The sequence below is a fragment of the Glycine soja genome, chromosome 7 (genome assembly GCF_004193775.1).
Source record: "Glycine soja cultivar W05 chromosome 7, ASM419377v2, whole genome shotgun sequence".
Taxonomy (NCBI): domain Eukaryota; kingdom Viridiplantae; phylum Streptophyta; class Magnoliopsida; order Fabales; family Fabaceae; genus Glycine; species Glycine soja.
Window position 1 is genome coordinate 33,827,998 of NC_041008.1, and position 23,612 is coordinate 33,851,609.

General features: G+C 37.4%; 1 long non-coding RNA gene across 1 annotated transcript; it reads left to right on the forward strand.

Moving 5' to 3' along the window:
- Positions 1 to 22,398: 22,398 nt before the first annotated feature.
- Positions 22,399 to 23,256, forward strand: LOC114417703. Its single transcript, XR_003667889.1, has 2 exons — positions 22,399 to 22,785; positions 22,962 to 23,256. It is a non-coding gene; the product is annotated as an uncharacterized LOC114417703 (long non-coding RNA).
- Positions 23,257 to 23,612: the final 356 nt, after the last annotated feature.

A 23,612-nucleotide genomic window follows, 5' to 3' on the forward strand; every position in this document is an offset into this window, starting at 1 on the left:
ATGGTATACCTCTTAATGTGTGGAGAAAGGAATGCTACAATAAACTCATGGTTTCTTTTAGGAATATTGTTGACATAAACAAAGCAACTTCCTCCTGCTCGAGATTGGAATATACTAGGGTTCGTGTTCGCACCTCAAGTGCAGAGTTCATCTCTATTAATCAAAAGGTGAACATCAATGGCAAGATATGCAATATTAGGTGTCGTAACCTAACCTTCGACGGGAGGGCGAGGTGAAAAGAAAAAGTGTGTTTTCTCATGAAGAAAACACGTGGAGTCGCCACCAACGTTTATTCGAGGAAAATGCTAGAAAAACCAAAAAGATGAAGGTCTGTGGATTTTGAAAATAAGGGTTCAAAATTTGTTTACGCGTGGGGAAGGTATTAGCATCCCACACGCCCGTCACAAGGGAAGGTAGCCTTTAATCGAGTGTGTGCAACATGACTTCAAAATTATTTATTTTCCCTTTTTATATTTTTTTTGGGTCAACAAGGGTATTACCCTTGCTCCTACCTAACCTCAGGTGTGACGAGAAATTCAGACCTACGTAGTTCTTTAAGTCTGTGTGTTAAAATGATTTTATGTTTTTGAAAGATTGATTTTAATTGCGAACAAAAAAAGTCATTTAAGGCGTTGGACCTTGAAACAATGTTTTAAATTTTTAAAAGCAAAGAGAATCGTTAAGGCATTGGACCTTGAAACGATCTTTTAAATTTGAAAAACGGAGAGAAATCGTTAAGGCGTTGGACCTTGAAACGATCTCGAGTGATATTTGATAAAAAAAAAAAAAAAAAGATGTTAGTTGTGTGTTGGTTTTCTCTTGGTTTCGTTTATTAACTTTCAACCTCTTTAAAGATAACTTTACAACATTAGTGATCAGTTAAGATTGAATTTTACAAAGAAAAACGAGATCGCTAATGATAGATGGAGAAGATGAATGTTCAATATAACAAGGGGGACCCCTAAGGGTACATAGATCACATTCAAAACTAAAAAATAAACTAACCGACGATCGCACGAAGAACACAAAACAAGAAACGAAGTAAGGAATGATCGTGGTTGCGATTCGGTAGCGCTTCAGCCTCATTTTCTTTTCTTCCTTCTTCTTATTTCCTTCTTCTCTCAATATCCTTCAATGCTGAACTTTGGAACCTCTTCCTCATCCCTCCTTCACACCTATTTATAGCCAAAATTGGCATTTGGTGGACCTGCAGCTCGCCCATGCGAGCTGGTTACTTAACATGGAAGTCTTTTGGTGGACCTGGAGAGCCAGAGGCTAGCCTGGGCGAGCTAGGGTCCAAGAAACTCAATAAAAGACCCTTTTGCCCCTCCTTTTTGGTATTTTTTGCATTCTTGATCAAAACACTGAATGATCATCTATTTTGCACTATAACTGGCATTTAACACCGTAAGTTGACTAGCAAGGATCAAAAGATCAATGAATGATAGTCCCCGGACGAAATTAAGGTATGACATTAGGATAACGAAAGAATTAGAAGGATTTAAAACTTATTGTGGTTACACAAAGGAAAAGCGATTGGAGTCAGATATAGGATCTTCCATGTTGGGGTGAGACATCGACATCCATTCAAGCTTCTCAAATTGCTTTGAGGGAGATGGTGATTGGGAAGGTGAGTTTGGACATGATGTGACACCCTCTACCTCACAAATAACGAATAGAAGGAAATAAAATCATGCAAAAAAAAATTTAAAACACATTGACTTTAAATTAATTTCAAAAGATAAAGGGTTCACATTCACTTAGTGAAAACATAGTAGAAATTGTTCGAATAAAAAAAATTATCTTGGTTCAAAACAAGGTCGTCCATTCTGAATAAAAAAAACTAAAATAGAAAATATAACGCAATCATATCATTCACGGAAATTATCACATGCGAAGTACAATCCTATGCCTCAATGTCACGCTTATCAGAGCATATCCCTATCACGAACTAAGTCTCTCCATCTCTAGCATGGAACTCATCATATGATGGCTCACCTGAAATAAATGGAAATCAACCCAAACACAAACACACACCGGGAATGAGTTATCACATTCATATATAATAAAACATTAGAGTATGTAAAACATATAATACTTAAAGTTGAATTTATATAAATAACACCACTTCACAAAATCACACACCTTGTTCACATCCATTCAAGTTCACAAACTCCAGAAAATAATATCAAACCATAATTAACTCAATGAAAGTCAAACACATGTGTTATGCAACAAATACTCTAGACTCAAGCCTACATGCAATGTGGTACCATTTTCCAGTGAAAAACCTCGTCGGACACCTAAGAGTACATGACAAGACACACCACACAATGAGTATGTCAGGTCACTCTTAGTAAGTAAAATCATAGAGAGACCAATCAGGGTCACGCTGTTTTGCGAGAATGCTCCAACCATATGGGATCGACACAGGCTTAAAGGAGCACTCAAACCAGGTGACCCCCAAGGCCTACACTCCGAAGAGTCCGTCAGGGCCTCTCCCTCCTGATTCAGGTCCAACCCAAAAAAAACATTTGAATACACAGACTCTACCTATGAATTATGCAATGCACACAACTACTCAATTGTTTTCAAAATCCCAATTTTTTTTTTTCAAAATTGTTTTAACTCATTGCGCCTCAAGTGATTAAACTCGTCGGGTTTCCATCATGGAACCCATCACTACTCATCGCGCATTAACTCGTCGCCCTTAAAGGGTCTTACAGTTGTGTGATTACATAATTTACAGCTCACAACTCAATACATACAACATCTCAACACTCATGTAATTCACAATTCATTACATATCAAATGATTATCACTTACACTCAATCTCAATTACAACTTCATAACACCAATAAAATAATTTATCGCATCCCATGTATCCTGCACATATCATTTAATAGTAATATTTACAAGACACAACCCAATATATACACATCGACTTGAATAATTTCCAAAATCATATCAAAGCAACACTATAACATCTTCACTGTCATTTATTTAATAAAAAGAATTCTAAGTAGTATCTACGCAGTAACCAAATCAATAATTAACTGCTAAAAAAATATTTAATTAATAGGTAAGCATATATTATAATAATGAAATATATCTAACTTTAATAAAAAGAATTCTAGGTAGTATCTACGCAGTAACCAAATCAATAATTAACTGCTAAAAAAATATTTAATTAATAGGTAAGCATATATTATAATAATGAAATATATCTAACTTTAAAGCGTATAAATATATTTATATGTGGTAAAATATGTAACACGTCACAATACAATTACATGAAATAACATATATATATATATATATATATATATATATATATATATATATATATATATATATATATATATATATGAAAAGCAAGAACCTGGACCACAAGCATGTACAGCAAATCAATTAAATTGGATATATACTTTTTCTTTGTAATTCACAAGCATGTACATACAGGAAATCAACTTTTAGAACCTAGTATAAATATATACAAATAAAAGCAAGAACCACGTGTACAAATAAAAGCAAGAACCACGTGTATGAATATTGCCAGTGCTGCACTTACAAATATAATGTCTTGAATGATTAACATATTGAGCATATATTATTGCACCTTGAAAATAATATTTTACTGCTACAATCCATTTACCAATTAAATATGCAAAATCATTAACGAATTAAACATATGTAATGCACCTTCAAAGGAAGCATCTAAGTATCAACATTTTACAAATTCACTCCAAGAAAACCTTTAACATCAATAGAATATTTTGTTTTTGCTCGTGAATAACATAAAAGGTAACATCAACAAACCATAGGTTTATTGTTAGAATTAATCCACTCCGCACAAGTCAAATTGGAACCTCACTTCCAGTTATATACATATGATTATTATTATTATATAATTCATATTGAAATCAAACATTGAAATAGGCAACAATTCACGTGAAATTAAAACTTGCAGCATATGTAAATAAATCATTTTTTTTTTTGCACAAGTGAATTTCAATCACAATGACAAACAAAAATTTAGGAAAAATAGAGTTTAATTTAAGAAAAGAAACAACCCAAAATAACCCAGAATTGATCCTCTAGGGATTCCTATACATGTTAATTCTAATCCCCAAGCGTGAGTAACTCATCTCTCACCTCGATGTAGTCGCTCAAGCGTTCTGCATTAGTAATTGTGGCGTTTATGGTGCTCTCTAGAGCTCCTCCTCTGGTTGCTCTGTTAGGGTTCTTGTGCATCAGAAGAAGAAAAAAGGAACATAAGTGTTTTGTAAAAGCTGCTCTAGGTTAAAATTTGGTTTATATAGTGGAAAATTATGACCTAATTAATTTTATTTATTTATTTAATTATTTAATTTATTTATTTATAGGAAAACTTAAAAGGCACGGTTGTTACACATGACAGGGTGATGGTCCTGACAATGGCCATTGGTGAATTAAAATTTCCAAATTCAAATTCAAAATCAGGGGAAAAAGTACTAGGAAATTACGACCCTCATTAATTGTTGTCAGGGCTAATGTGGGTCTGACAGTACCTTTTGAGGAAAGTGCGGGAAGGTCAAGAGGCTTTATAGGAGGAACAAAGGGTTCCTTGCATGAAAGAAGAAGCATATGTAATGCAAGTTAGGGAAGAGGTGCACATAGCTTGGAGGAAATAGTGAAAAGCCATGGGTCTTTCGAAAGAGATAACGACTATGATTTGGGTCAAAGGAATAGGGAATCATTGGAAAAAGGTGTAATCCTAGCTGAGGATGGTGAAGCACTTTTCAAGAATGAAAGATATGGGAAAAATGTGTTACTGATGAGGTTATCGAGTCTGGTGGATGGCAGTAGTGTGGGCCTTTTAGTCAAGCCCAGGTATTTCTTTCATATGAGAAAGAATACAAAAAGAAGTAGGTAGCATGAAAATCTTGTTGATTGGGCCCCAAGAGGAGAGGATCAATCTGGTGGCAAGCCCAAAGGGAAGTAAAAACATGGCAACCATACATGATGCTTTTAACAGAGAACCCAACAAAGTTTGTGATAAGTTGATTTTCAAAGACCCTCAAGGAATTGTTCCCTTGAGGATGCTGAGTTTGAACTTGGTGTAAATGAGGGCTGTCAAGAGTTGAGGAAATTAGAGGCAGTGGGGGAGAAAGCCAACGAATAAAAGAAAAAAAGGAATGGAGTTTGCGGACAAATGGGGATAATGGATAATTAGGGAAAAGAAGATCGTAGAAGATGGAATTCAGGGCAATGGAAAAGATAGGAAAATGCCAACTATCTTTTTCTCCAAGTAAAAAAACTCTTTTAGGGTGTGCTTGTGTAAGGTGCCTTATATTGGATAAAGCCATGGTTGCAACTTTTGAATCTTGCAGGATCTTTTCATATTTATGATATTCTAATAATGGTTGGTGTAGTATTGTATGTTGGGATATGGGATTTCTATGGTTAGTTTTAAAATATTTTATGCAAGGTATCTTTTGTTTGTTGAGTTTCAATGCCTCATTAGTGTGGCAATGTCGTACAAGTAGAGGGGGAATTATGTAGGGATCATGTGGTAGTCCAACACTGGTTTTTTGGTATATTACAACATACTATCTATACTACACTAGACACTAAGTACCTAGTCAGTCCCATCAGAGACTAAAGTGACATGCTAGATAGGTATTAGGCCACAATAGTCAAATACCCATTCGGACCCACGTGAAGCCATAATTGTAGTTACTAGTAATTGCGAGATTATACCACTTAATCTTGCATAGAGGACGAATTACCTAGATGGTAATTAGTATACACAAGCCTAAGGTCCAGGGTCCAACAAGGTTGGTATAAAAAAGGGTAGACCCCTAGGTAAAAACTATTGTTCATTGAATGCACATTTATTATCCATATTTACTACTCTAGGTCAAACATTTACTTAAGCGTTGGAGTACCTTTTGCAGGCACCCCCCCTTGGACAAAGAAGCACTCCAAATTGAGTGAATCAGCAAAGAGATCACAACCACCAAAATTGAGGACCTTTTTGTAATTTTGTAATTGGCAATTTACTTACATTCTTTCAAATTTTGTAACAAAAAGGCCTTTCATTGGAAGTGTGTTGGGAGCCTCCAATAGGTTACCAAACTTCCATTTGTGTGTAATAATTTTAGGCAATTTTCCCCTTAGGATAGTGAGTTTTTTGTTGGAAACCTTAAATGTGGTCATCCAAACAATCTTAGAATTCGCTTAGTTTACATTTCTTGCACTTTAATTTCTTGCTTACTTTCATAGCTTATTTTCCTTGCTAGTCACACCTAGTTTATCTTGTAATTACATAATACTTTCTTCTTGCTTATCATACTTATCTTGAGTTCTTTTGAACCCTAGCTTTTACCTTTTACAAACCCCCAACAAGAAAGAACCACAGCTTAGGAACCAACATGAGTTATCATTCATCTAATGTTAATGGTGAGGGTACTAGTCATAAGGACCCTCTAGCTAGAATCTTAGATGAGTTGAGTTCCCTCAAGTTATGGAAATAAAAACTAGAAAGAAAAGAAAAAGGAAAAGAGAGGGTAGAAATAAATCAAGATGAGAGAGAACAAATAAGAGAGGAAGAAAAAAGAAAAATAATGAAAGAAATTAAAAGAGAAAAACATGCCTCCTATAGTAGTCATGACTCTTGCAAGAGTTTAAGTGAAGAACTTAGCGACTATTATAGAGGGTGCCATAGTTCACATACTAAACATTCTTCCCAAAGAAGAGAAAAAGGATAAAAGGCCTCAAGAGGTTAACATTAGCCTCCCATATTTCCATGGAAAAGATAATGTTGAGGCCTACTTAGATTGAGAAATAAAGGTTGAACAACTCTTTGTTTGTCATCATATTAGCGAAGAGAGAAAAGTTCCATTGGCTACCCTTAGCTTTCAAGGGTATGCCCTCTATTGGTGGACTTCCCTTGTTAGGGAACAAAGGATTCATGGTCATCCTCCAGTAGAGTATTGGAATGATCTTAAGAGTGCCCTTAGGAAGAGGCACATTTCCTCCTACTATGAAAGAGAGCTTATGGACAAGCTCCAAAGGCTTAGACAAGGGAGTATGAGTGTTGAAGAATATAGGCAACAAATGGAAAGCTAGGTTCCTTAGTAGGCTTAATATGGAAGTGAGGGACAAGGTTGAACTCCTTCTATATAGGGACCTAGATGAGCTAGTCCAACTTTGTATAAGAGCGGAACAACAACTTAAAAGAAAGCTTTCTTCAAAATCTTATGGCTTTCACTCTTATCCAAGGAAGGACCAAGCCCAAGGAATTTTGGGGTTTGCACCTTCAAAACCAAAGGAAAATAAGGGTAAAATCATAGAGAAACTCACCCCTAAGACTAGTTCCCAAGCAAGGACTAACAACATTAAATGTTTCAAATGTCTTGGGAGAGATCACATTGCCTCTCAATGCCCCACAAAGAAAACCATGATTATGAGGGGTCAAGACATTTATAGTGGTCAAGAAACTACTTCTTCCCCTTCCTCTAGTGGAAGTGAAGAGTCTAGTAAGGATGTCTACCCTCATGAAGAAGGTGACCTCCTAATGGTTAGAAGGCTCCTTGGAGGTCAATCTTGTGATCTATCCTAATCCCAAAGTGAGAACATCTTTCATACAAGATGCAAAGTTTTAGATAAAACTTGTTCTCTCATTGTGGATAGTGGATCTTGTTGCAATTGTTGTAGCACAAGATTAGTTTCCAAATTGAACCTCACTATCATTCCTCACCCAAAACCTTATAAACTTCAATGGCTCAATGAGCAAGGGGAAATGATAGTTAACCAACAAATGAAGGTACCTTTCTCCATTGGGACATATAAGGATGAAGTTAATTGTGATATAGTTCCCATGGAGGCATAGCATATTGTCTTAGGAAGGCCATGGCAATTTGATAGGAAGATCATTTAAAATGGCCTAACTAATGAGATTACCCTCACCCATCTTGGCACTAAATTTGTGTTGCATCCTCAAACACCTTCACAAGTAGCTAAGGATCAAGTACAAATAAAACTCAAATAGGATGAGGAAAATAATAGAAAAAGAAAAGAAGAACAACCTTTAATGGTTAAGGAGGAGTGTAAGGAGGTAAGTGCCTCCTCCAAGAGGTTAGCTAAGAAGGAAAGTCATTTTGCGATAAAGACAAACATTAAAGAAACTTCCCTCCTTAGACAACCTCCACATCTTCTCCTTTGTAAAAAGACACTTGTTAGTACTGCCACATCTCTTGGGCTTGAGGTTATTCCTCAAATAAAGGAGTTGTTGGATGAGGGTTTATTTCATAAGAGCTTAAATCCTTGTGCTTTATTGGTGCCCAAAATAGGTATTATTAGGCACCAAATTCCTAAAATAGGTGATATGATGAATGTGTTGAGTGGTGCAACCCTCTTTTGTAAAATCACCCATGCATCCAGCATCTTCATGATTCACATACATAGGGACTCATTAGGTAGGTTTGTTCTTATTTTTAGTTTCAATACAAACTTAGGTGCTCATATGGGACACCTTAGGTTTGTCGTACTTTTTGATAGGAATAATCAGCATGAAAATACAGAAAAATGTATGTTTTATTGGATTACTTTCCTTAATTTTTTAAATAAAGATCAAGGGGTTCTCACGGACCCTAAGAGAATAAAGGTCATTCCTGACTGGCCCACTCCACCAAGTATAAGGAAAATTTGGGGCTTCCATGACTTATCAAACTTTTACAAAAGGTTTGTCCCATATTTTTCTATACTTGTAGCAACACTCATTGAGTTGGTGAGGAACCATGTTCCCTCATGGGAAGATGCCCAGGAAAAGGGTTTTCAGACCTTACCATACTCCAACATACCAAACACCACTAATATATATGTTTTTATTCTTTTTACCGGTGTTGAGGGAAGAAGCCTAGAGCTTCAAAAACCTCAGGATTTGAGGTCAAATCCTTTTCAAGGGGGAAGGAATGATGCAATCCTACCCTTAAGGGAATTGGATAGAAGACTCTAAGAAGATTGGGCCAGAGATGCAAAAGAAGGCCCTAGGATTCTCATGAGACTTAGGGTAGATTTTGGGCCCATGGGCTAAGTATGAGCCCACTTATCTTTTTACATAGTAGACTAAGGTTTCATTATTTTTGGGCCTTGTATTCAGGGTTCCATAGTGTAGGGAGGGTACTCTAGTAATGTAGGATTTTTCAGCCCTTGTATTTTAGGGCACCTAGACTAGTTTTTGTATTAGGGGTAGTTTTGTAATTTCACATGCATTAAATGCACTATTTGATGTGTGTGTTAGGAGATAATGATGCAATCCTACCCCGCAAGGGAATTGGATAGAAGACTCCAAGAAGATTGGGATAGAGATGCAAGAGAAGGCCTTAGGGTTCTCATGAGCCTTAGGGTAGATTTTGGGCCCAGAGGCTAAGTATGAGCCCGCTTATCTTTGTACATATTAGATTAAGGTTTCATTATTTTTGGGCCTTGTATTTAGGACTCCATAATATAGGTTAGGTACCCTAGAAATGTAGGATTTTTCAACCCTTGTATTTTAGGGCACCTAGATTAGTTTTTGTATTAGGGGTAGTTTTGTAATTTCACATGCATTAAGTGAATATTTGGTGTGTGTGGTTGGAAATAAATTTAATTGAATTGGGAGAAGCCCAATCCAATTAAATTTTAGAGGGGGAGGTGAGCATTTGCTTGCTACACCCCATTGCCACATCATATAGTCACATTTTGTGCATGTCTTTCATGCTTTACATACCTTATGATACCTAAGCACACTTAGTGGATAATCTTGGACTTGATCTTGGATTAGTGGGCTGAACCATAGCTAAAATTTACTAATCATAATTAGTGAAATTTTGGCTCCAAAATTTGGCTCCACAAATTCAATTTCAAATTCAAGTGAAATTTGAATAGAAATTCAAATTTCCCTCCAATTTTGTGTGACACTTAGGCTATAAATAGAGGCCATGTGTGCATTTTTTTCAACTTTGATCATTTGAATATTAAATTTCAAATTTCAGAGCTCTTTTAGAGCACAAAATTTCGTGCTCCTCTCTTCCTCTCCCTTCATTCATCTCCTTCTTCCTCCAAGCTCTTATCCATGGCCTCCTATGGTGGTGAGCTTCTTCTAGACTCATCTTCTAGACTCATCTTCTCCTTGAAGTGGCGTCTCCTCTCTCTCTTCCTTCTTCATTCCGCTGCCATTCATCTTCCAAGAAGCAAAGGAATCCATTGATGAAGAAGATCCTAGGTCTACAAGCTCAAATGGAGCTTACATCAGATAAATTTAATTGAATTGGGAGAAGCCCAATCCAATTAAATTTTGGACCATCTTAAGGGGGAGGTGAACATTTATTGCTACACCCCATTGCCACATCATATAGTCACACTTTGTGCATGTCCTTCATGCTTTATATTCCTCATGACATCTAAGCACACTTAGTGGAGAATCTTGAACTTGATCTTGGATTAGTGGGCTAAACCATAGCTAAAATTCACTAATAATAATTAGTTAAATTTTGACTCCAAAATTTGGCTCCACAAATTGAATTTCAAATTCAAGTGAAATTTGAATAGAAATTCAAATTTCCCTCCAATTTTGTGTGACACTTAGGCTATAAAGAGAGGCCATGTGTGTGTATTTTTTCAACTTTGATCATTTGAGAATTACACTTCAAAGTTCAGACTTCATTTAAGACACAAAATTTTGTGCTCCTTCTCCCTCCTCTCATCTTTTTCTACCTTCAAGCTCTTGTCCATGGCTTCCTATGGTGGTGAGCTTGTTCTTGACTCATCTTCTCCTTGAAGTGGTGTCTCCAATCATCTTTCTTCCTTCTCCATACCGCTGCCATTCATCTTCAAGAAACAAAGGAATCCATTGATGAAGAAGATCTAAGGCCTACAAGCTCCACATGGAGCTACATCATCTCAGGCATGAACTATATATATGTATGTATGTATGTGTGGAATGTGATTTACTAATGATATTGTTTATTGATGATATTAATTGATATGAGGTGACGTTGATGTTTATGATAATGTTGATAGAGAATGATGTTGCTATTGAAGATGATATTGATAATAATTGATACAAGACGATGTTGGTGTTTATGATAATATCGATATGAGATGATGTTGTTATTGATGATTATGTTGGTATCAGATGATGTTGTTGTTGTTGAAAATGTCATTGAGATGAAATGATGATAATGTTGAGAATGACATTGAAATGAGATGATGTTGATGTTGATAAATGTTGTTGCTGGTGAAAATGTCATTGTGATGATGCATGTTGTGTATGTACATGGGGGGTGCAATGACCATGATGGATATCCCTGGTGGAGGAAATAAAGTGGTTAAAGAGTTTTAAACATCTTTGGAGGGAGGTGGCTTAGAATCTTTAATTATCCATAGTCAGTGCATTGATGGTGCCCATGTTTCATACTTCATATTGCATGGAAATAATATACACTTTGTCAGTAAGAACTTTTAGTTTCTCATGAGGGAAAATACTTGTACTTGGGGACATGTCACTCGGTTTGGAACTCCCTTGAGACTCAAGTTGATCACCATGGGGGGGTGGGGGGAGTTGCCTGTGCATGACAGGGTGACCCCGATACTTGCTGCCTAGTTTTCCTAAGTGAGAGTGTCGTGTGGACACACTTAGGCTATTTCCTGACGAATGGTATCACATTACATTTGAGAGTTGAGGTCTGGTGCATGCATCATACTGAGCATGATTGATTGAAATTATGGAATGCTGACGACTACTTGTTGAGTGTATTATGGAAGGCTAATACACTAACAACTTGGTTTAAAACCCGATTCGCAACTAGCTGACCTCATCACTTGATCTCGGTAGCTTTGGTCAACATACGATAGGAGAAGAAAGAACCACTTTAGACTTTCATGGAACATTTTGGAAAGATAGCTTTGAATATCCAAAACCTAGACCTAGTAGTTGCCACACATTACTTGATAATGACACTTAGGCCAAGACCCTCTGTGAACAACCTATGTAAGAAGCCTGCTTTTGATATGGACGAGTTGCGACATAGAGCAACCAAGTATATGCAGATGGAAGAACTGGTTTAATACATGAACCAAATTCAAGTCGAGGCTACATCAACCAAGTAAGAGATCGACAAACCCAACTTCAACAAGACTAAGGAAGAGGGGCGAAGGGATCGACTACTCGAGAACCTCGTTACACCTATTAGCCCCCCTCAGCATAACCAGATCTTATATCTTGGATCAAGCCTTGGCTACCAAAATCCTAATCATGCCAAAAAGAGCCAACACTCCACCCAAGGTCAATTTCTCCAAACGTTGCTAGTATCCTGCAAACTGAGGACATTCAATGGAAGAGTGCATCATTCTGAAGGATAAAATAGAAAACCTCATCAAGTTGGGACACCTGAATAGGTGTATTTTTGAGAATTTGTACATTATAGTTTGCTAACTTTAAGAATTGTTATACATATTTATTAATATACATCCACTTGTTTTATAGTGGCAAGTTACATATTTGATATATTTTGTGAAATTTGTAGTCATAAATTACTAATTATTCTTCCTAAAAAATAAGTAGGTATAAGTTAACAAATCTCAATATATATATATATATTGATGATTATTCACTTTATGTATATAGGGGGAGAGAGACATACATATTTTAAATAAAAATTAAAGAAAAAAGATAAAATATTTATAAGATAAAAAATAAAAAAATAAAATTAATAAGAAATAACTAACAACATGAGAGTACCTAGTGGATAGTTATTAAAAGAGAATAGTAAAAATTTAAAAATTAAAAATGATAAAATTGTCTAAAATGTGTGGACACAAAAATATTTTTTTAGACAAATATTAACTAGTGCTCTAAGAAAATTAATTAAGAAACTTAAATAGAAATATTTTTATGAAAAAATTAAAAAATTACACTATCCATAATTTTTTATATTTTTCTATAATTTATATAATATTTTTTAATTGCTTAACCAATATTTTATGAAAAATGATCGATTAACAAGATCCTTTTCTTTATTAATAGAATTAGATGTTATCTACTTATTATTGTCCTCTGTCCTCTGTTGAAAGTAGATGCAAACCCACACCACGGAGGACGGCACACGACGACGCATCGCCAATTCTGAACGCCAAGAAGTAGGTCACGTAACCCATTTTTTATTTTTTTAAGTAAACAAATTTTAGTCAACATCAACGGATGAAATTATATTATATTCTGTGCATATACTGTTGGTGGCAGTGCAACCTGAAGTTAAGCATCCCAGGAAAGCCTATGGATGGGCAGCTAGGAATATATCTGTTGTTCTCTCTCCCTTTTTGTTCTCTAGAAGCTATGCCAAACCCATGGAAGAGAAATTATGAGAATCTATAGCTTGAAAAGCCTATCCCATTCCTATTGAATTCTGCTCCAACAAAATAAGGGGGGAATCCCACCAGCAGAACTCAGAAGAATCTCTAGCACAAGAGGCAAGTTTGTTTGCACAAGAATTGTCTTCTACATATGTGTGTGTAACCAAATGATAATTCTGAGAGGCTTGAATAGTTAACAGAGAATCGCACTCGGGCCATAAATACCTCCAACCCTTATGTTCTACCAGCTCAATAGCTAAAATAGCACCCATGATTTCTTCATAGAGAGAGTTTCTAACTCCCAAGTTGGCTGTAAAACAAGCAAGATAGGCAGCAAATTTGTTCTGAAAAAGTCCACCACAATCTGTAGCCCCGGGGTCACCTCTAGCAGATCCGTCCTGTTGCATTTGACCCATCCCCTTTTAGGCGGATACTAGATAACTAGCTCTATAGAAACATATCTCCTTGGATGACCATTGATGCCCAAGGATTTAAAGGGTTGGAATTTAGAAATAGAGGAATTCATGACATCATTGGTGTAGTTACCTGAGATTCTAGTTTTACTGATAACCAAAGAAATAGCATGCTGCAAAGAGATTATGTGATTATGAAAACGCAATTGGTTCCTGTTGTGCCAAATAGTCCAGACCATAAAGGTTGTTACAGACAAGAAGGATATCCTTCATTTGAGAGGACCAGGAAGATCTATAATAGGATAAGATTCCATGGAGGGAGAAGATCAATCAGGGAGGTGAGCCACTGCCAAAGAGAGATGGCGAAAGAGCAATTTAAAAACAAGTGCTTCGTGGTTTCGTAATGCTTACCGCACAGGTTGAAAATTGAAACATTGTTACAACCTCTTTTTCCATAAATAAATTATCGTCAGTGGGGAGCTTCCCATGTAAAATCCTCCAAACTAGGAAAAAGGACGAGGGAGTGATATGGGAATTCCAAACCCTTTGAAAGACACTACTAGTGGCTGAAGGAGGTCAAACAAAGACATAGGCTTGTTTGAGAGAGAGATGTCCTGTAACAGAATGCTCCCAAATGAGATAATCAGTGCGGGGAGTGGAGGGGATAGTGATAAGACTCATTTGATGAGAAACTTGAGGGCGATTTCTGGGATACTCCAACTGTTATCACTAATAAACAGGATGACATTAGCTTGCAAAGAAGATGGGATGCCTGTAGGGGTGCTGTCAAGTTCCCCAATGGCTTGGGCAAACCATCTATCCCGCCAGAAATTAATAGAATTGCCATTGTCCAACTCCCTTAATACTCGTCTAGATGGATGAAGAAATATATGTGCGAACTTTCCCATGTCTAAAAACTCTAGCTCTTAAAAGTTGAGCCCATTGCTCTTGGCAGGAAATAAATTCAAAAGCAAGTTTGATCATTGTTGCTCTATTGAGAGTTACCATAGAGCGGATTCCAAGGCCACCGTCCGCTTTTGGGCAACAGATTTTATGCCAAGCTACAATTATGATTTTCCTTTGCATTGCGTCCCTAGACCAAACAAAGTTTCTAATCCAAGAATCCAATTGTTTCAAGATAGAAGCTGGCCAAGCGTAGACAAAGAAGTTGTACATTAACATCCCTTGTATAACTGAGTTGACAAGCTGAACACGTCCCATGATGGATAAAATAACCCCTTTCCAAGAAGCTGTAGGGAAAACTCGGACTTTCTCGCTTCGTGAAGTTAAGATAGGCACTTAGTAATTAAAGTTAGTAATGGGATCACACGATTATAATTCTCAAATATGAAGATTCTTCCACTATACAAAATGATAGTAGGGTTACAAGGATGTGTTTACAAAATTGACTCACTCTATGGTGGTTCACTCAAGCTTGAGGATAGAGACTTCCCAAGCTATTTATCTTATCTCTCAAAGAGGCTTTTTCTCACTCTAAGAAGTGGATTTACTCTTTGTCTTGAATGGTTAGGAATGAAGACTCCTACCCTTATTTATATTACTCCACCTCCACAATGAATGGTGGAGATTACTTGTATCCTAGGGTGGATATTAATTCTCTAGAATGCTGCACACATTCTAGGAGTCTCTACACTCTTCTACTCCCTTCCATACTCTTTCATAAGGTTCCAGAAGGTTCCACACATCTCCAGAATATTTCAGAGGTTTCCACATTCTTCCACAAGCTTCTAGAGAGTTCTACACTACTCTAGAGTTCTCCAGGACGTTTTAGAAAATTCTACACTTTTCTAGAAAGCTCTAGAATTTTCTAGAACCTCTCCAATTAAGGAAGGATCCCAACAAATCTCCCCCTCCCGACTTAATTGGGGGGTAGTAGCAAACCGGCACCTTGAGAACAATCTTCAAACTTCTTTGTCGGTAGTACTTTGGTCATCATGTCTGACCAGTTCTCGTCTATGTGAATCTTGTCAAGATGTACTTTCTTTTCCTCGAGGACATCTCGGATCCAATGATACCTTATGTCAATGTGCTTTGTGCGGGAATGAAATGTTGAGTTCCTTCCCAAGTAAATTGCACTTTGATTATCACACTTCAACACATACCTATCTTGATCTATTCCCAGCTCTTGCAACATGTTCTTCATCCACAACATCTCCTTGCAAGCTTCAGTGAATGCGATGTACTCCGCCTCAGTGGTGGATAATGCAACACACTTTTGCAGCTTTGATTACCAGGAAATAGCTCCCCCTATAAAAGTAGTTAGGTATCCCGATGTTGATTTCCTTGAATCAATATCACCGGCCAAGTCTGCATCTGTGTATCCTTCTAACACAGGTTTTCCTTTTCCAAAGCATAGACATCTTTTGGAAGTTCCACGTAGATATCGAAGGATTCATTTGACAGCAACCCAATGTTCATTCCCCGGGTTGGCCAAGAAGCGACTGACAACTCCTACTGCATAGGCGATATCTAGTCTTGTGCATATCATTGCATACATGAGACTGCTTACTACAGATGAATATGGAATCTTCTTCATTTCCTCCATTTCTTTCTCACTTGTGGGACTTTGCTTCGAACTTAGCTTGAAGTGTCTAGCAAGTGGTATGCTAACCGACTTTGATTTGTGCATGTTGAATCTTTCCAACACCTTCTCAACATACCTCTCTTGGGATAGCCATAACAGTCTTTTTGTCCTATCACGGGTTATTCTCATCCCAAGGATTTGTTTAGTCGGTCCCAAATCTTTCATGGCGAAACTCTTGCTTAGATCTTTCTTCAAAGCAGCTATCTTTATGCGATCTTGTCCAACAATCAACATATCATCCACATAGAGTAGAAGTATGAGAAATTCACCACTTGCATACCTTTTTATGAAGACACAATGATCATTTTCCGTCCTTTTGAAATCATGTTCTGCCATGAAAGTGTCGAACTTCTTATACCATTGCCTCGGTGCTTGCTTAAGGCCATATAAACTCTTCGTGAGGTGACACACTAAGTTTTCCTTGCCCAGAACTTTGAATCCCTTGGGCTGCTCCATGTAGATTTCTTCCTCTAGATCATCATGAAGGAACACCATCTTGACATCGAGTTGTTCAATCTCCAAGTCTTGCACTGCTGCTAGGCCAAGGAAAACTCGGATGGATGACATCTTTACCACGGGAGAGAATATTTCTTCAAAGTCAATGCCTTTTTCTTGATCGAATCCTTTGACGACCAACAGAGCTTTAAAGTGAGGCTTTGATTTACTACCTTCGGTCTTGATTCGATACACCCACTTATTCTTCAAGGCTCTTCTCCCTTTTGGCAGCTCCACCAATTCATAGGTGTTATTCTCATGCAAGGATTGCATCTCTTCTTGCATGGCTCTTCTCCACTCTTCAATTTTGTAAACACATCCTTGAACATGTCTTCATCATGAGCGACGTTATCCTCTATCTTGAACTGCACGAGCTAATGACGGCTCCGGATGAACCTGACTCTTGATACCACTGTTGGGAAAAACTCGATGGGAGGAAATACCGAGGAGATTCCTGTGGACCACGAGCCACCACATAAGAAAACCTGATACCGCACTTTAACCCAAAACCTTAAGGCTCAAGTTTCTGAGTCTTCTCTTCACTTATATGGTGCTCAGCCTTTTCACTTCTACCCGATGTGCGACTTCACCTCACACTTGTACTCCAACACATCTCCCCCTCAAGTGTGAGTCTCTTCCACATGATAGCCTCCCCCTCGAGCGAAAGTCATCATCCACGAGTATAGCCATTAGAGCCTACATGCTCTAGCTACCTACGATACTTGCATCGTCGCTCCATCTGCGAGACACGCTGCCTGGACTCACCGCCAGGAAGACTTTCGATACAAGGGATCCCCAAGGCTGAGATCCATCACCGCCATCTTACTTGTCTGAGCCGGTCACCAAGTCGAACCATCTGGCTCTGATACCACTGTTGGGAAAACTCGGACTTTCCCGCTTCGTGAAGTTAAGATAGACACTTAGTAATTAAAGGTAGTAATGGGAGCACACGATTATAATTCTCCAATATGGAGATTCTTCCACTATACAAAATGATAGTAGGGTTACAAGGATGTGTTTACAAAATTGACTCACTCTATGGTGGCTCACTCAAGCTTGAGGATAGAGACTTTCCAAGCTATTTATCTTCTCTATCAAAGAGGCTTTTTCTTACTCTAAGAAGTGAATTCACTCTTTGTCTTGGATGGTTAGGAATGAAGACTCCTACCCTTATTTATATTACTCCACCTCCACAATGAATGATGGAGATTACTTGTATCCTAGGGTGGATATTAATTCTCTAGAATGCTCCACACATTCTAGGAGTCTCTACACTCTTCTACTCCCTTCCATACTCTTCCATAAGGTTCCAGAAGGTTCCACACATCTCCAGAATATTCCAGAGGTTTCCACATTCTTCCACAAGCTTCTAGAGAGTTCTACACTACTCTAGAGTTCTCCAGGATGTTTTAGAAAATTCTACACTTTTCTAGAAAGCTCTAGAATTTTCTAGAACCTCTCCAATTAAGGAGGGATCCCAACAAAAGCCAACTTGCTTTTGATTCTATTATCAATGCTAAGAAGATGAAATTTTTTTTGGTTTGCCTTTGAAGATAGGGACATCAAAGTAGACAAAAGGAGGAGAGCTAGGAGCACCATAGTTAAACCCCAACAAGCCTGAGATATCCCTTAATCTACAATTAGGAATAGATCCAGCAAAAAATCTGGATTTTAGAGTGTTGATCACCTGGCCCAAGGTTTCCTCATAGGCTTTAAAGAGAATTAGCAGATTATAAACATTTTTTGAGGTTTCCCTGCAAAAAACCATAATGTCGTTAGCATATAAAACATTGGAAGGGGTAGAAAAGTCGTCAGGCTGATCGTGGGCAGAAGTTTTCCCTTCGAAACTAGCATAGAAATTCCTCTACTTAAAACTTCCACCGTGATGCAGAAGAGGAAGGGAAATAGGGGGTCGTCTTACCCCGCACTTGTAAGAAAAGAACCCAACAGATTCTCCATTCATTGAAATGGATAACTTCCCAGAGTGCAAAATGGTTCGGATCCAAGAACAGAAAGTGTTGTTGAAACCAAATTTTGTCATAAGTCTATTTAGGAATTCCTAATCCAACGTGTCAAAATCCTTGACAATGTTGATCTTCAAGACCATGTTCCTACCAAAAACCCTTTTGGGTAGCATATTAATAGCTTCGGAAGTTATACAAATGCAGTCATGTATGGATCTTCCAGGAATGAAGCCTCTTTTCTGCAGGGAGACAATGAAAGGAGCAATAGTGGCTAGCCTATCTGCCATAACCTTTGTAATCACCTTGAACTGAAAGTTTGCAAGGGCTATGGGCCTAAATTGCTCAATTTTATCTGGATGAGGGACATTAGGGATTAATACAACAAGGTTGGAATTAAGGTTTGGTAAGAGCCAACCCTGCTGGAACAATTGAAGAGTGGCCCAAAGACGTTGTCAACAATAACAACCTAATATCGCTGGCAGAAGTGGGCCTCATACCCGTCAGGACCAGCTGCTCCCTTGTCATTCATGGAGAAAACAACCTTTTTAAATTCATCTTTGGAGGGAAGATTTGTAAGCATTGCATTCTATTCATCTGTGACCAGAGAGGGAATCACTTTCTCAGTTAGATCATTATCAATCGATCTATTTGGAAAAGCAAATAGGAAGGAAAAGTACTGTAGAATCAATTGTTTGGCATCTGCTTGGTTATTATAGATTTGATCATCCTTTTTCAGCAAAGAAATATGATTAGATGATCTTTGCATCTTGTTAACTAAGTGGAAGAAAGTCGGGTTTCTATCACCTCGTAAGTGCCAATTAATGCGAGATTTTCCTTGTCAGAAAACTTCTTGGTCAGTCAAAGCTTGTTGTAAAGAATTTTTGGCTTGCTGCTTGATAAACAAGAGATTCTCAAAGGCACGAACAGTGATAATATCTTTTTGAATATTATCAAGGCAGTGGAGAGCTTCTGATACTTTAATGTCAACATTTCCGAAGCAAGTTTTGTTCCAGATCTTGAGCTGAGCTTTTAGAATCTTTAACTTCTGATTGAGAATGTACATGGTTCATCCCACTATCTCTGTTTTCCACACCTCTTCAATGATCTTGCGACAGTCTTGATTGCTAGACCAAGTTTTCATAAATCTAAAAGAAGGAAATTTACCTCAACCTTTGTCGAAGAAGAAGCGAATGGTGATCTAAGTTACTCCTTGGGAGAGAGAGCATCAAGATAGATAATCTTAGAGCTGTAAAGCCTGATTATTGCAAATTGCCGGTCCAGCCGTGAATCAATACGATTAATGCCATGACGACCATTTGTCTAAGTGAACTCAGCACCTTTGGTGGGGATGTGCACCAAATGACATTTTTCAGCCCCTCCAAAAACTCTACGCAAGAAGAGCATTATGGCAAGCACCTACTGTGTTTCTCATGATTGCCAAGAATGCAATTGAAGTCCCCAATGAGGAACCAAGGACCTTGGTGTCTTTTCTGAAGATAAACTAGATCACTCCACAAAAGTTTCCAGGGAAACTGGGATGTGCTGGCATAAACCGAAGAACAAAGAACCAATTGTTGATCCCAATTAAAATAACAGGTAATGTGTTGATCAGAAATGCAAACTATAGAAGGGGAGAGATTATTGGAGCATAGACCCCACAAATTTGGGGCTGCTTGTGGTGTAGAATTGACCGCAAAGAGCTTGAGGTTTAAGCTATTCCAGAAGGAATTACAGACTTTACAGACATCAACCATAACTTCTGCTAAGAATAAGATGTCATGCGAATGTAGCTGTAAAAACTTTTTCAACATTAATTTTGAGGCTCTTATGTTCAAAAAAGAGGGCGAGCCCTGGTGCAGCGGTAAAGTTGTGCCTTGGTGACTTGTTGGTCATGGGTTCGAATCCGGAAACAGTCTCTTTGCATATGCAAGGGTAAGGCTGCGTACAACATCCCTCCCCCATACCTTCGCATAGCGAAGAGCCTCTGGGCGATGGGGTACGAAGTTTTTATGTTCAAAAAAAGAACCTTCATTAAGCATGGTATTTGGAGGAGTCCCCCACAGGGAATTTTGATGACTTACTGCTTGAACTTTTCTTTCCTGTCTTCTTCCTCTTCTTTTTTTGGGCTTTTGAGATAACTTTTGTGAAGTTGGATTGTTCCTCATTACCATTTATAGTGTCTTCATCCACCCAATCCGCCAAGATTTTGATACAACTCCCAAATCTCTCTGGATCTACAAGGGGATTGTGTGTGTTGATTGAACCTAAATCTCAACCAGGTCATGTGAGGGGGAGTTCAATTGATCCAGTGGTTGGGAAAGAGGAATAATATTTTCTGCTAGGTTTGTTCCCCTTACAGGTTGAAATTGAGCAACATGAGCAACATCTGAAGGGGGCTCCATAGCCACTTCAGTCATAACAATTGGACTTGCAAGGTCCGCAATGGGAGCTGATGAGGTATTAGGGTCCTTTGACGGGATGGGGACTGTGTTATCGTCAACAGGGGCCTTGTCCTTTTGTAAAGTAGGAACCGAGGTCGTGTTTTTCTTGTGTGATCTTGCTCAATATAAGTATCCTTTTTGACATACTATTTGGTGCTGTCTAGATTTTCCTTTCTCTTGCATTGGCTGGCCTCACGACCAATTATGCCACCACGACTCCAAAAAGAAGTAAGCTTCTCATATTTAACAAAGACAAAAAATGCAAAATTGGAGCCTTTTGTTGAGAATAATAATGTATGTTAGTTCTAAAGAACTAATACAATATTTTCCTTTAAGTTGAGATTATCATAATAATTAAAAAGTCATTTATTATGTTTTAATTTGAGACACATAATATAATAAGACACTAGTTGAATTTGAGCTCTACAATAATTAAAACCTTGGTAATATTGAATGAGAAAAAAAAAAGTTTCTTAAGTCATTTGATTAAATGTATTAGTTTATTAGGGTTTGACAATAACAATATAATATAGAATTAACATTGAGCAGCGGTAAATGATGGAAGAAAATATTATATTATTTTTTCTTTTGCAAATATTGAAATACTACATTTTTCTTAAGTTCAATACTAACCGTTATTAAATTAATCATAATTAATTTATTAATCAAGATAGGCCTCTAACAATACTTTCGGATAACATGAAGTAATATCTTTTATATCTTTAAATATATAATTAATATAAAAAAGAATATTATTTTATAAATGTAAAAATTGTCCATAAAATAAAAATAATATCACATTGCTATATGTTAGAATCAAATCATGTGATTAATTATTGTAATTTTTGATTAATTGTGAATTATCTTTATCTTATAGTAAAACATGAGATAATTTTTAGTTTTATAAAAATAAAAAAATATGAAATTATTTTAAATAATTTTTCTTCTTTTTTCTCTTTGAAAAAAAATATTCAAATACATATCTTTTTAATATTATAAATAGAATTATCTACCCAAGAGCAATGTGCCCATGCATCCGACAAATCTACCTCATATCTTGATAAGTGTTCATTTGATTTTTTTGTATAGTAGTATATGCTAAATCCAAAATAGATTCAATTTTTTTCCCGCTAAGTGTGTTTTGAACACTGATTTTTCTTCCACTTTCTACCATAACCTCACTTGGGAAAGTTCCTGCTAAATCAAAGTCTATAAGAAGACGAGCATAATGGGCAAAAGCCCTTTGTCTGGTTGATTCGTTGAGAACTATCGAGGTGCCAATTGCCACTGGGATCTCGAAGACAATCCTTCCCCTCCGATATTCTTACAGTAAGTTGTGGAACCTGTCCCAAACCTGAGCGTGGGTTTGCCTCATTCGATTGGGGTTGAAATCAGGACTCCACTGGTGAAGACGCAAGTGCCAAGCGCCGAAATGCTCCTAAGATCCTCAGCGGAAGCGAGACAAAATTCATAGAACCCCCTCCCCAAAGGTATGATTTTCCATTGCCCAATTGGACTCCACAGCTTGAACAACTTATCCCTAACTTCAGTCACCTTCGCTGGTGTAGTGCCTTTTGGCAGAATCAGCCTTCCATGAAGGTTGTTCTGGCAACTTAACAAGCCCTTTTGATACTCATCATCGGAGATCCTAATCGAGACTGCGCAGCCTTTAATGCAGGGCTTTGGCAGTTGGCTCTAAGAAATCGCAGGGGTTGGAGACAATTTGAGCAAATGACTAGCTAAGACTCGAGGGGGTTTTCTCTATCGACGGAGCAAGTTTATGAGTTTCTTCGGAGGAGTTGAGGAAGGCCCAGAGGCAGAAGGGCGCGGCAGCAGGCTCCATACCGGAAAGGTTACGGTAAGGCGACGAACCCTAGCAGAGCGACGGTGTTCAGGGACAAATTCGTAACCACTGTTAATGCACTTATCCTTCCACATTTTAAAGTAAACTCAATTTATTAGACGGTTCCTGGAGTTAAATTGAGGATGTCGTTAAACCTTACTCTAGTCCTTCAAAAAAAAAAAATTGTCATTAATTTACTCTTCCATTTAAATATTTGTGAGATTAATTTGGTGAGTTAATTTTTTTGATAAATTAAAGTGATAAAACCTTTGAAGGACTAAGAATGATGATGACTATTTTTTTTAACAAAAGAATGATGACGAAACTTTAAATCATTAAAAAAATTAAAACACATGCCAACACATGGAACTTTGAGGGATAAGTTAAGAGTTTCTTCTAAATGTATATTTAATTCCCCTATATGATAACATGGATGCCACGTGAAAATTAGTAAATGTAATTATTTAATTTCCT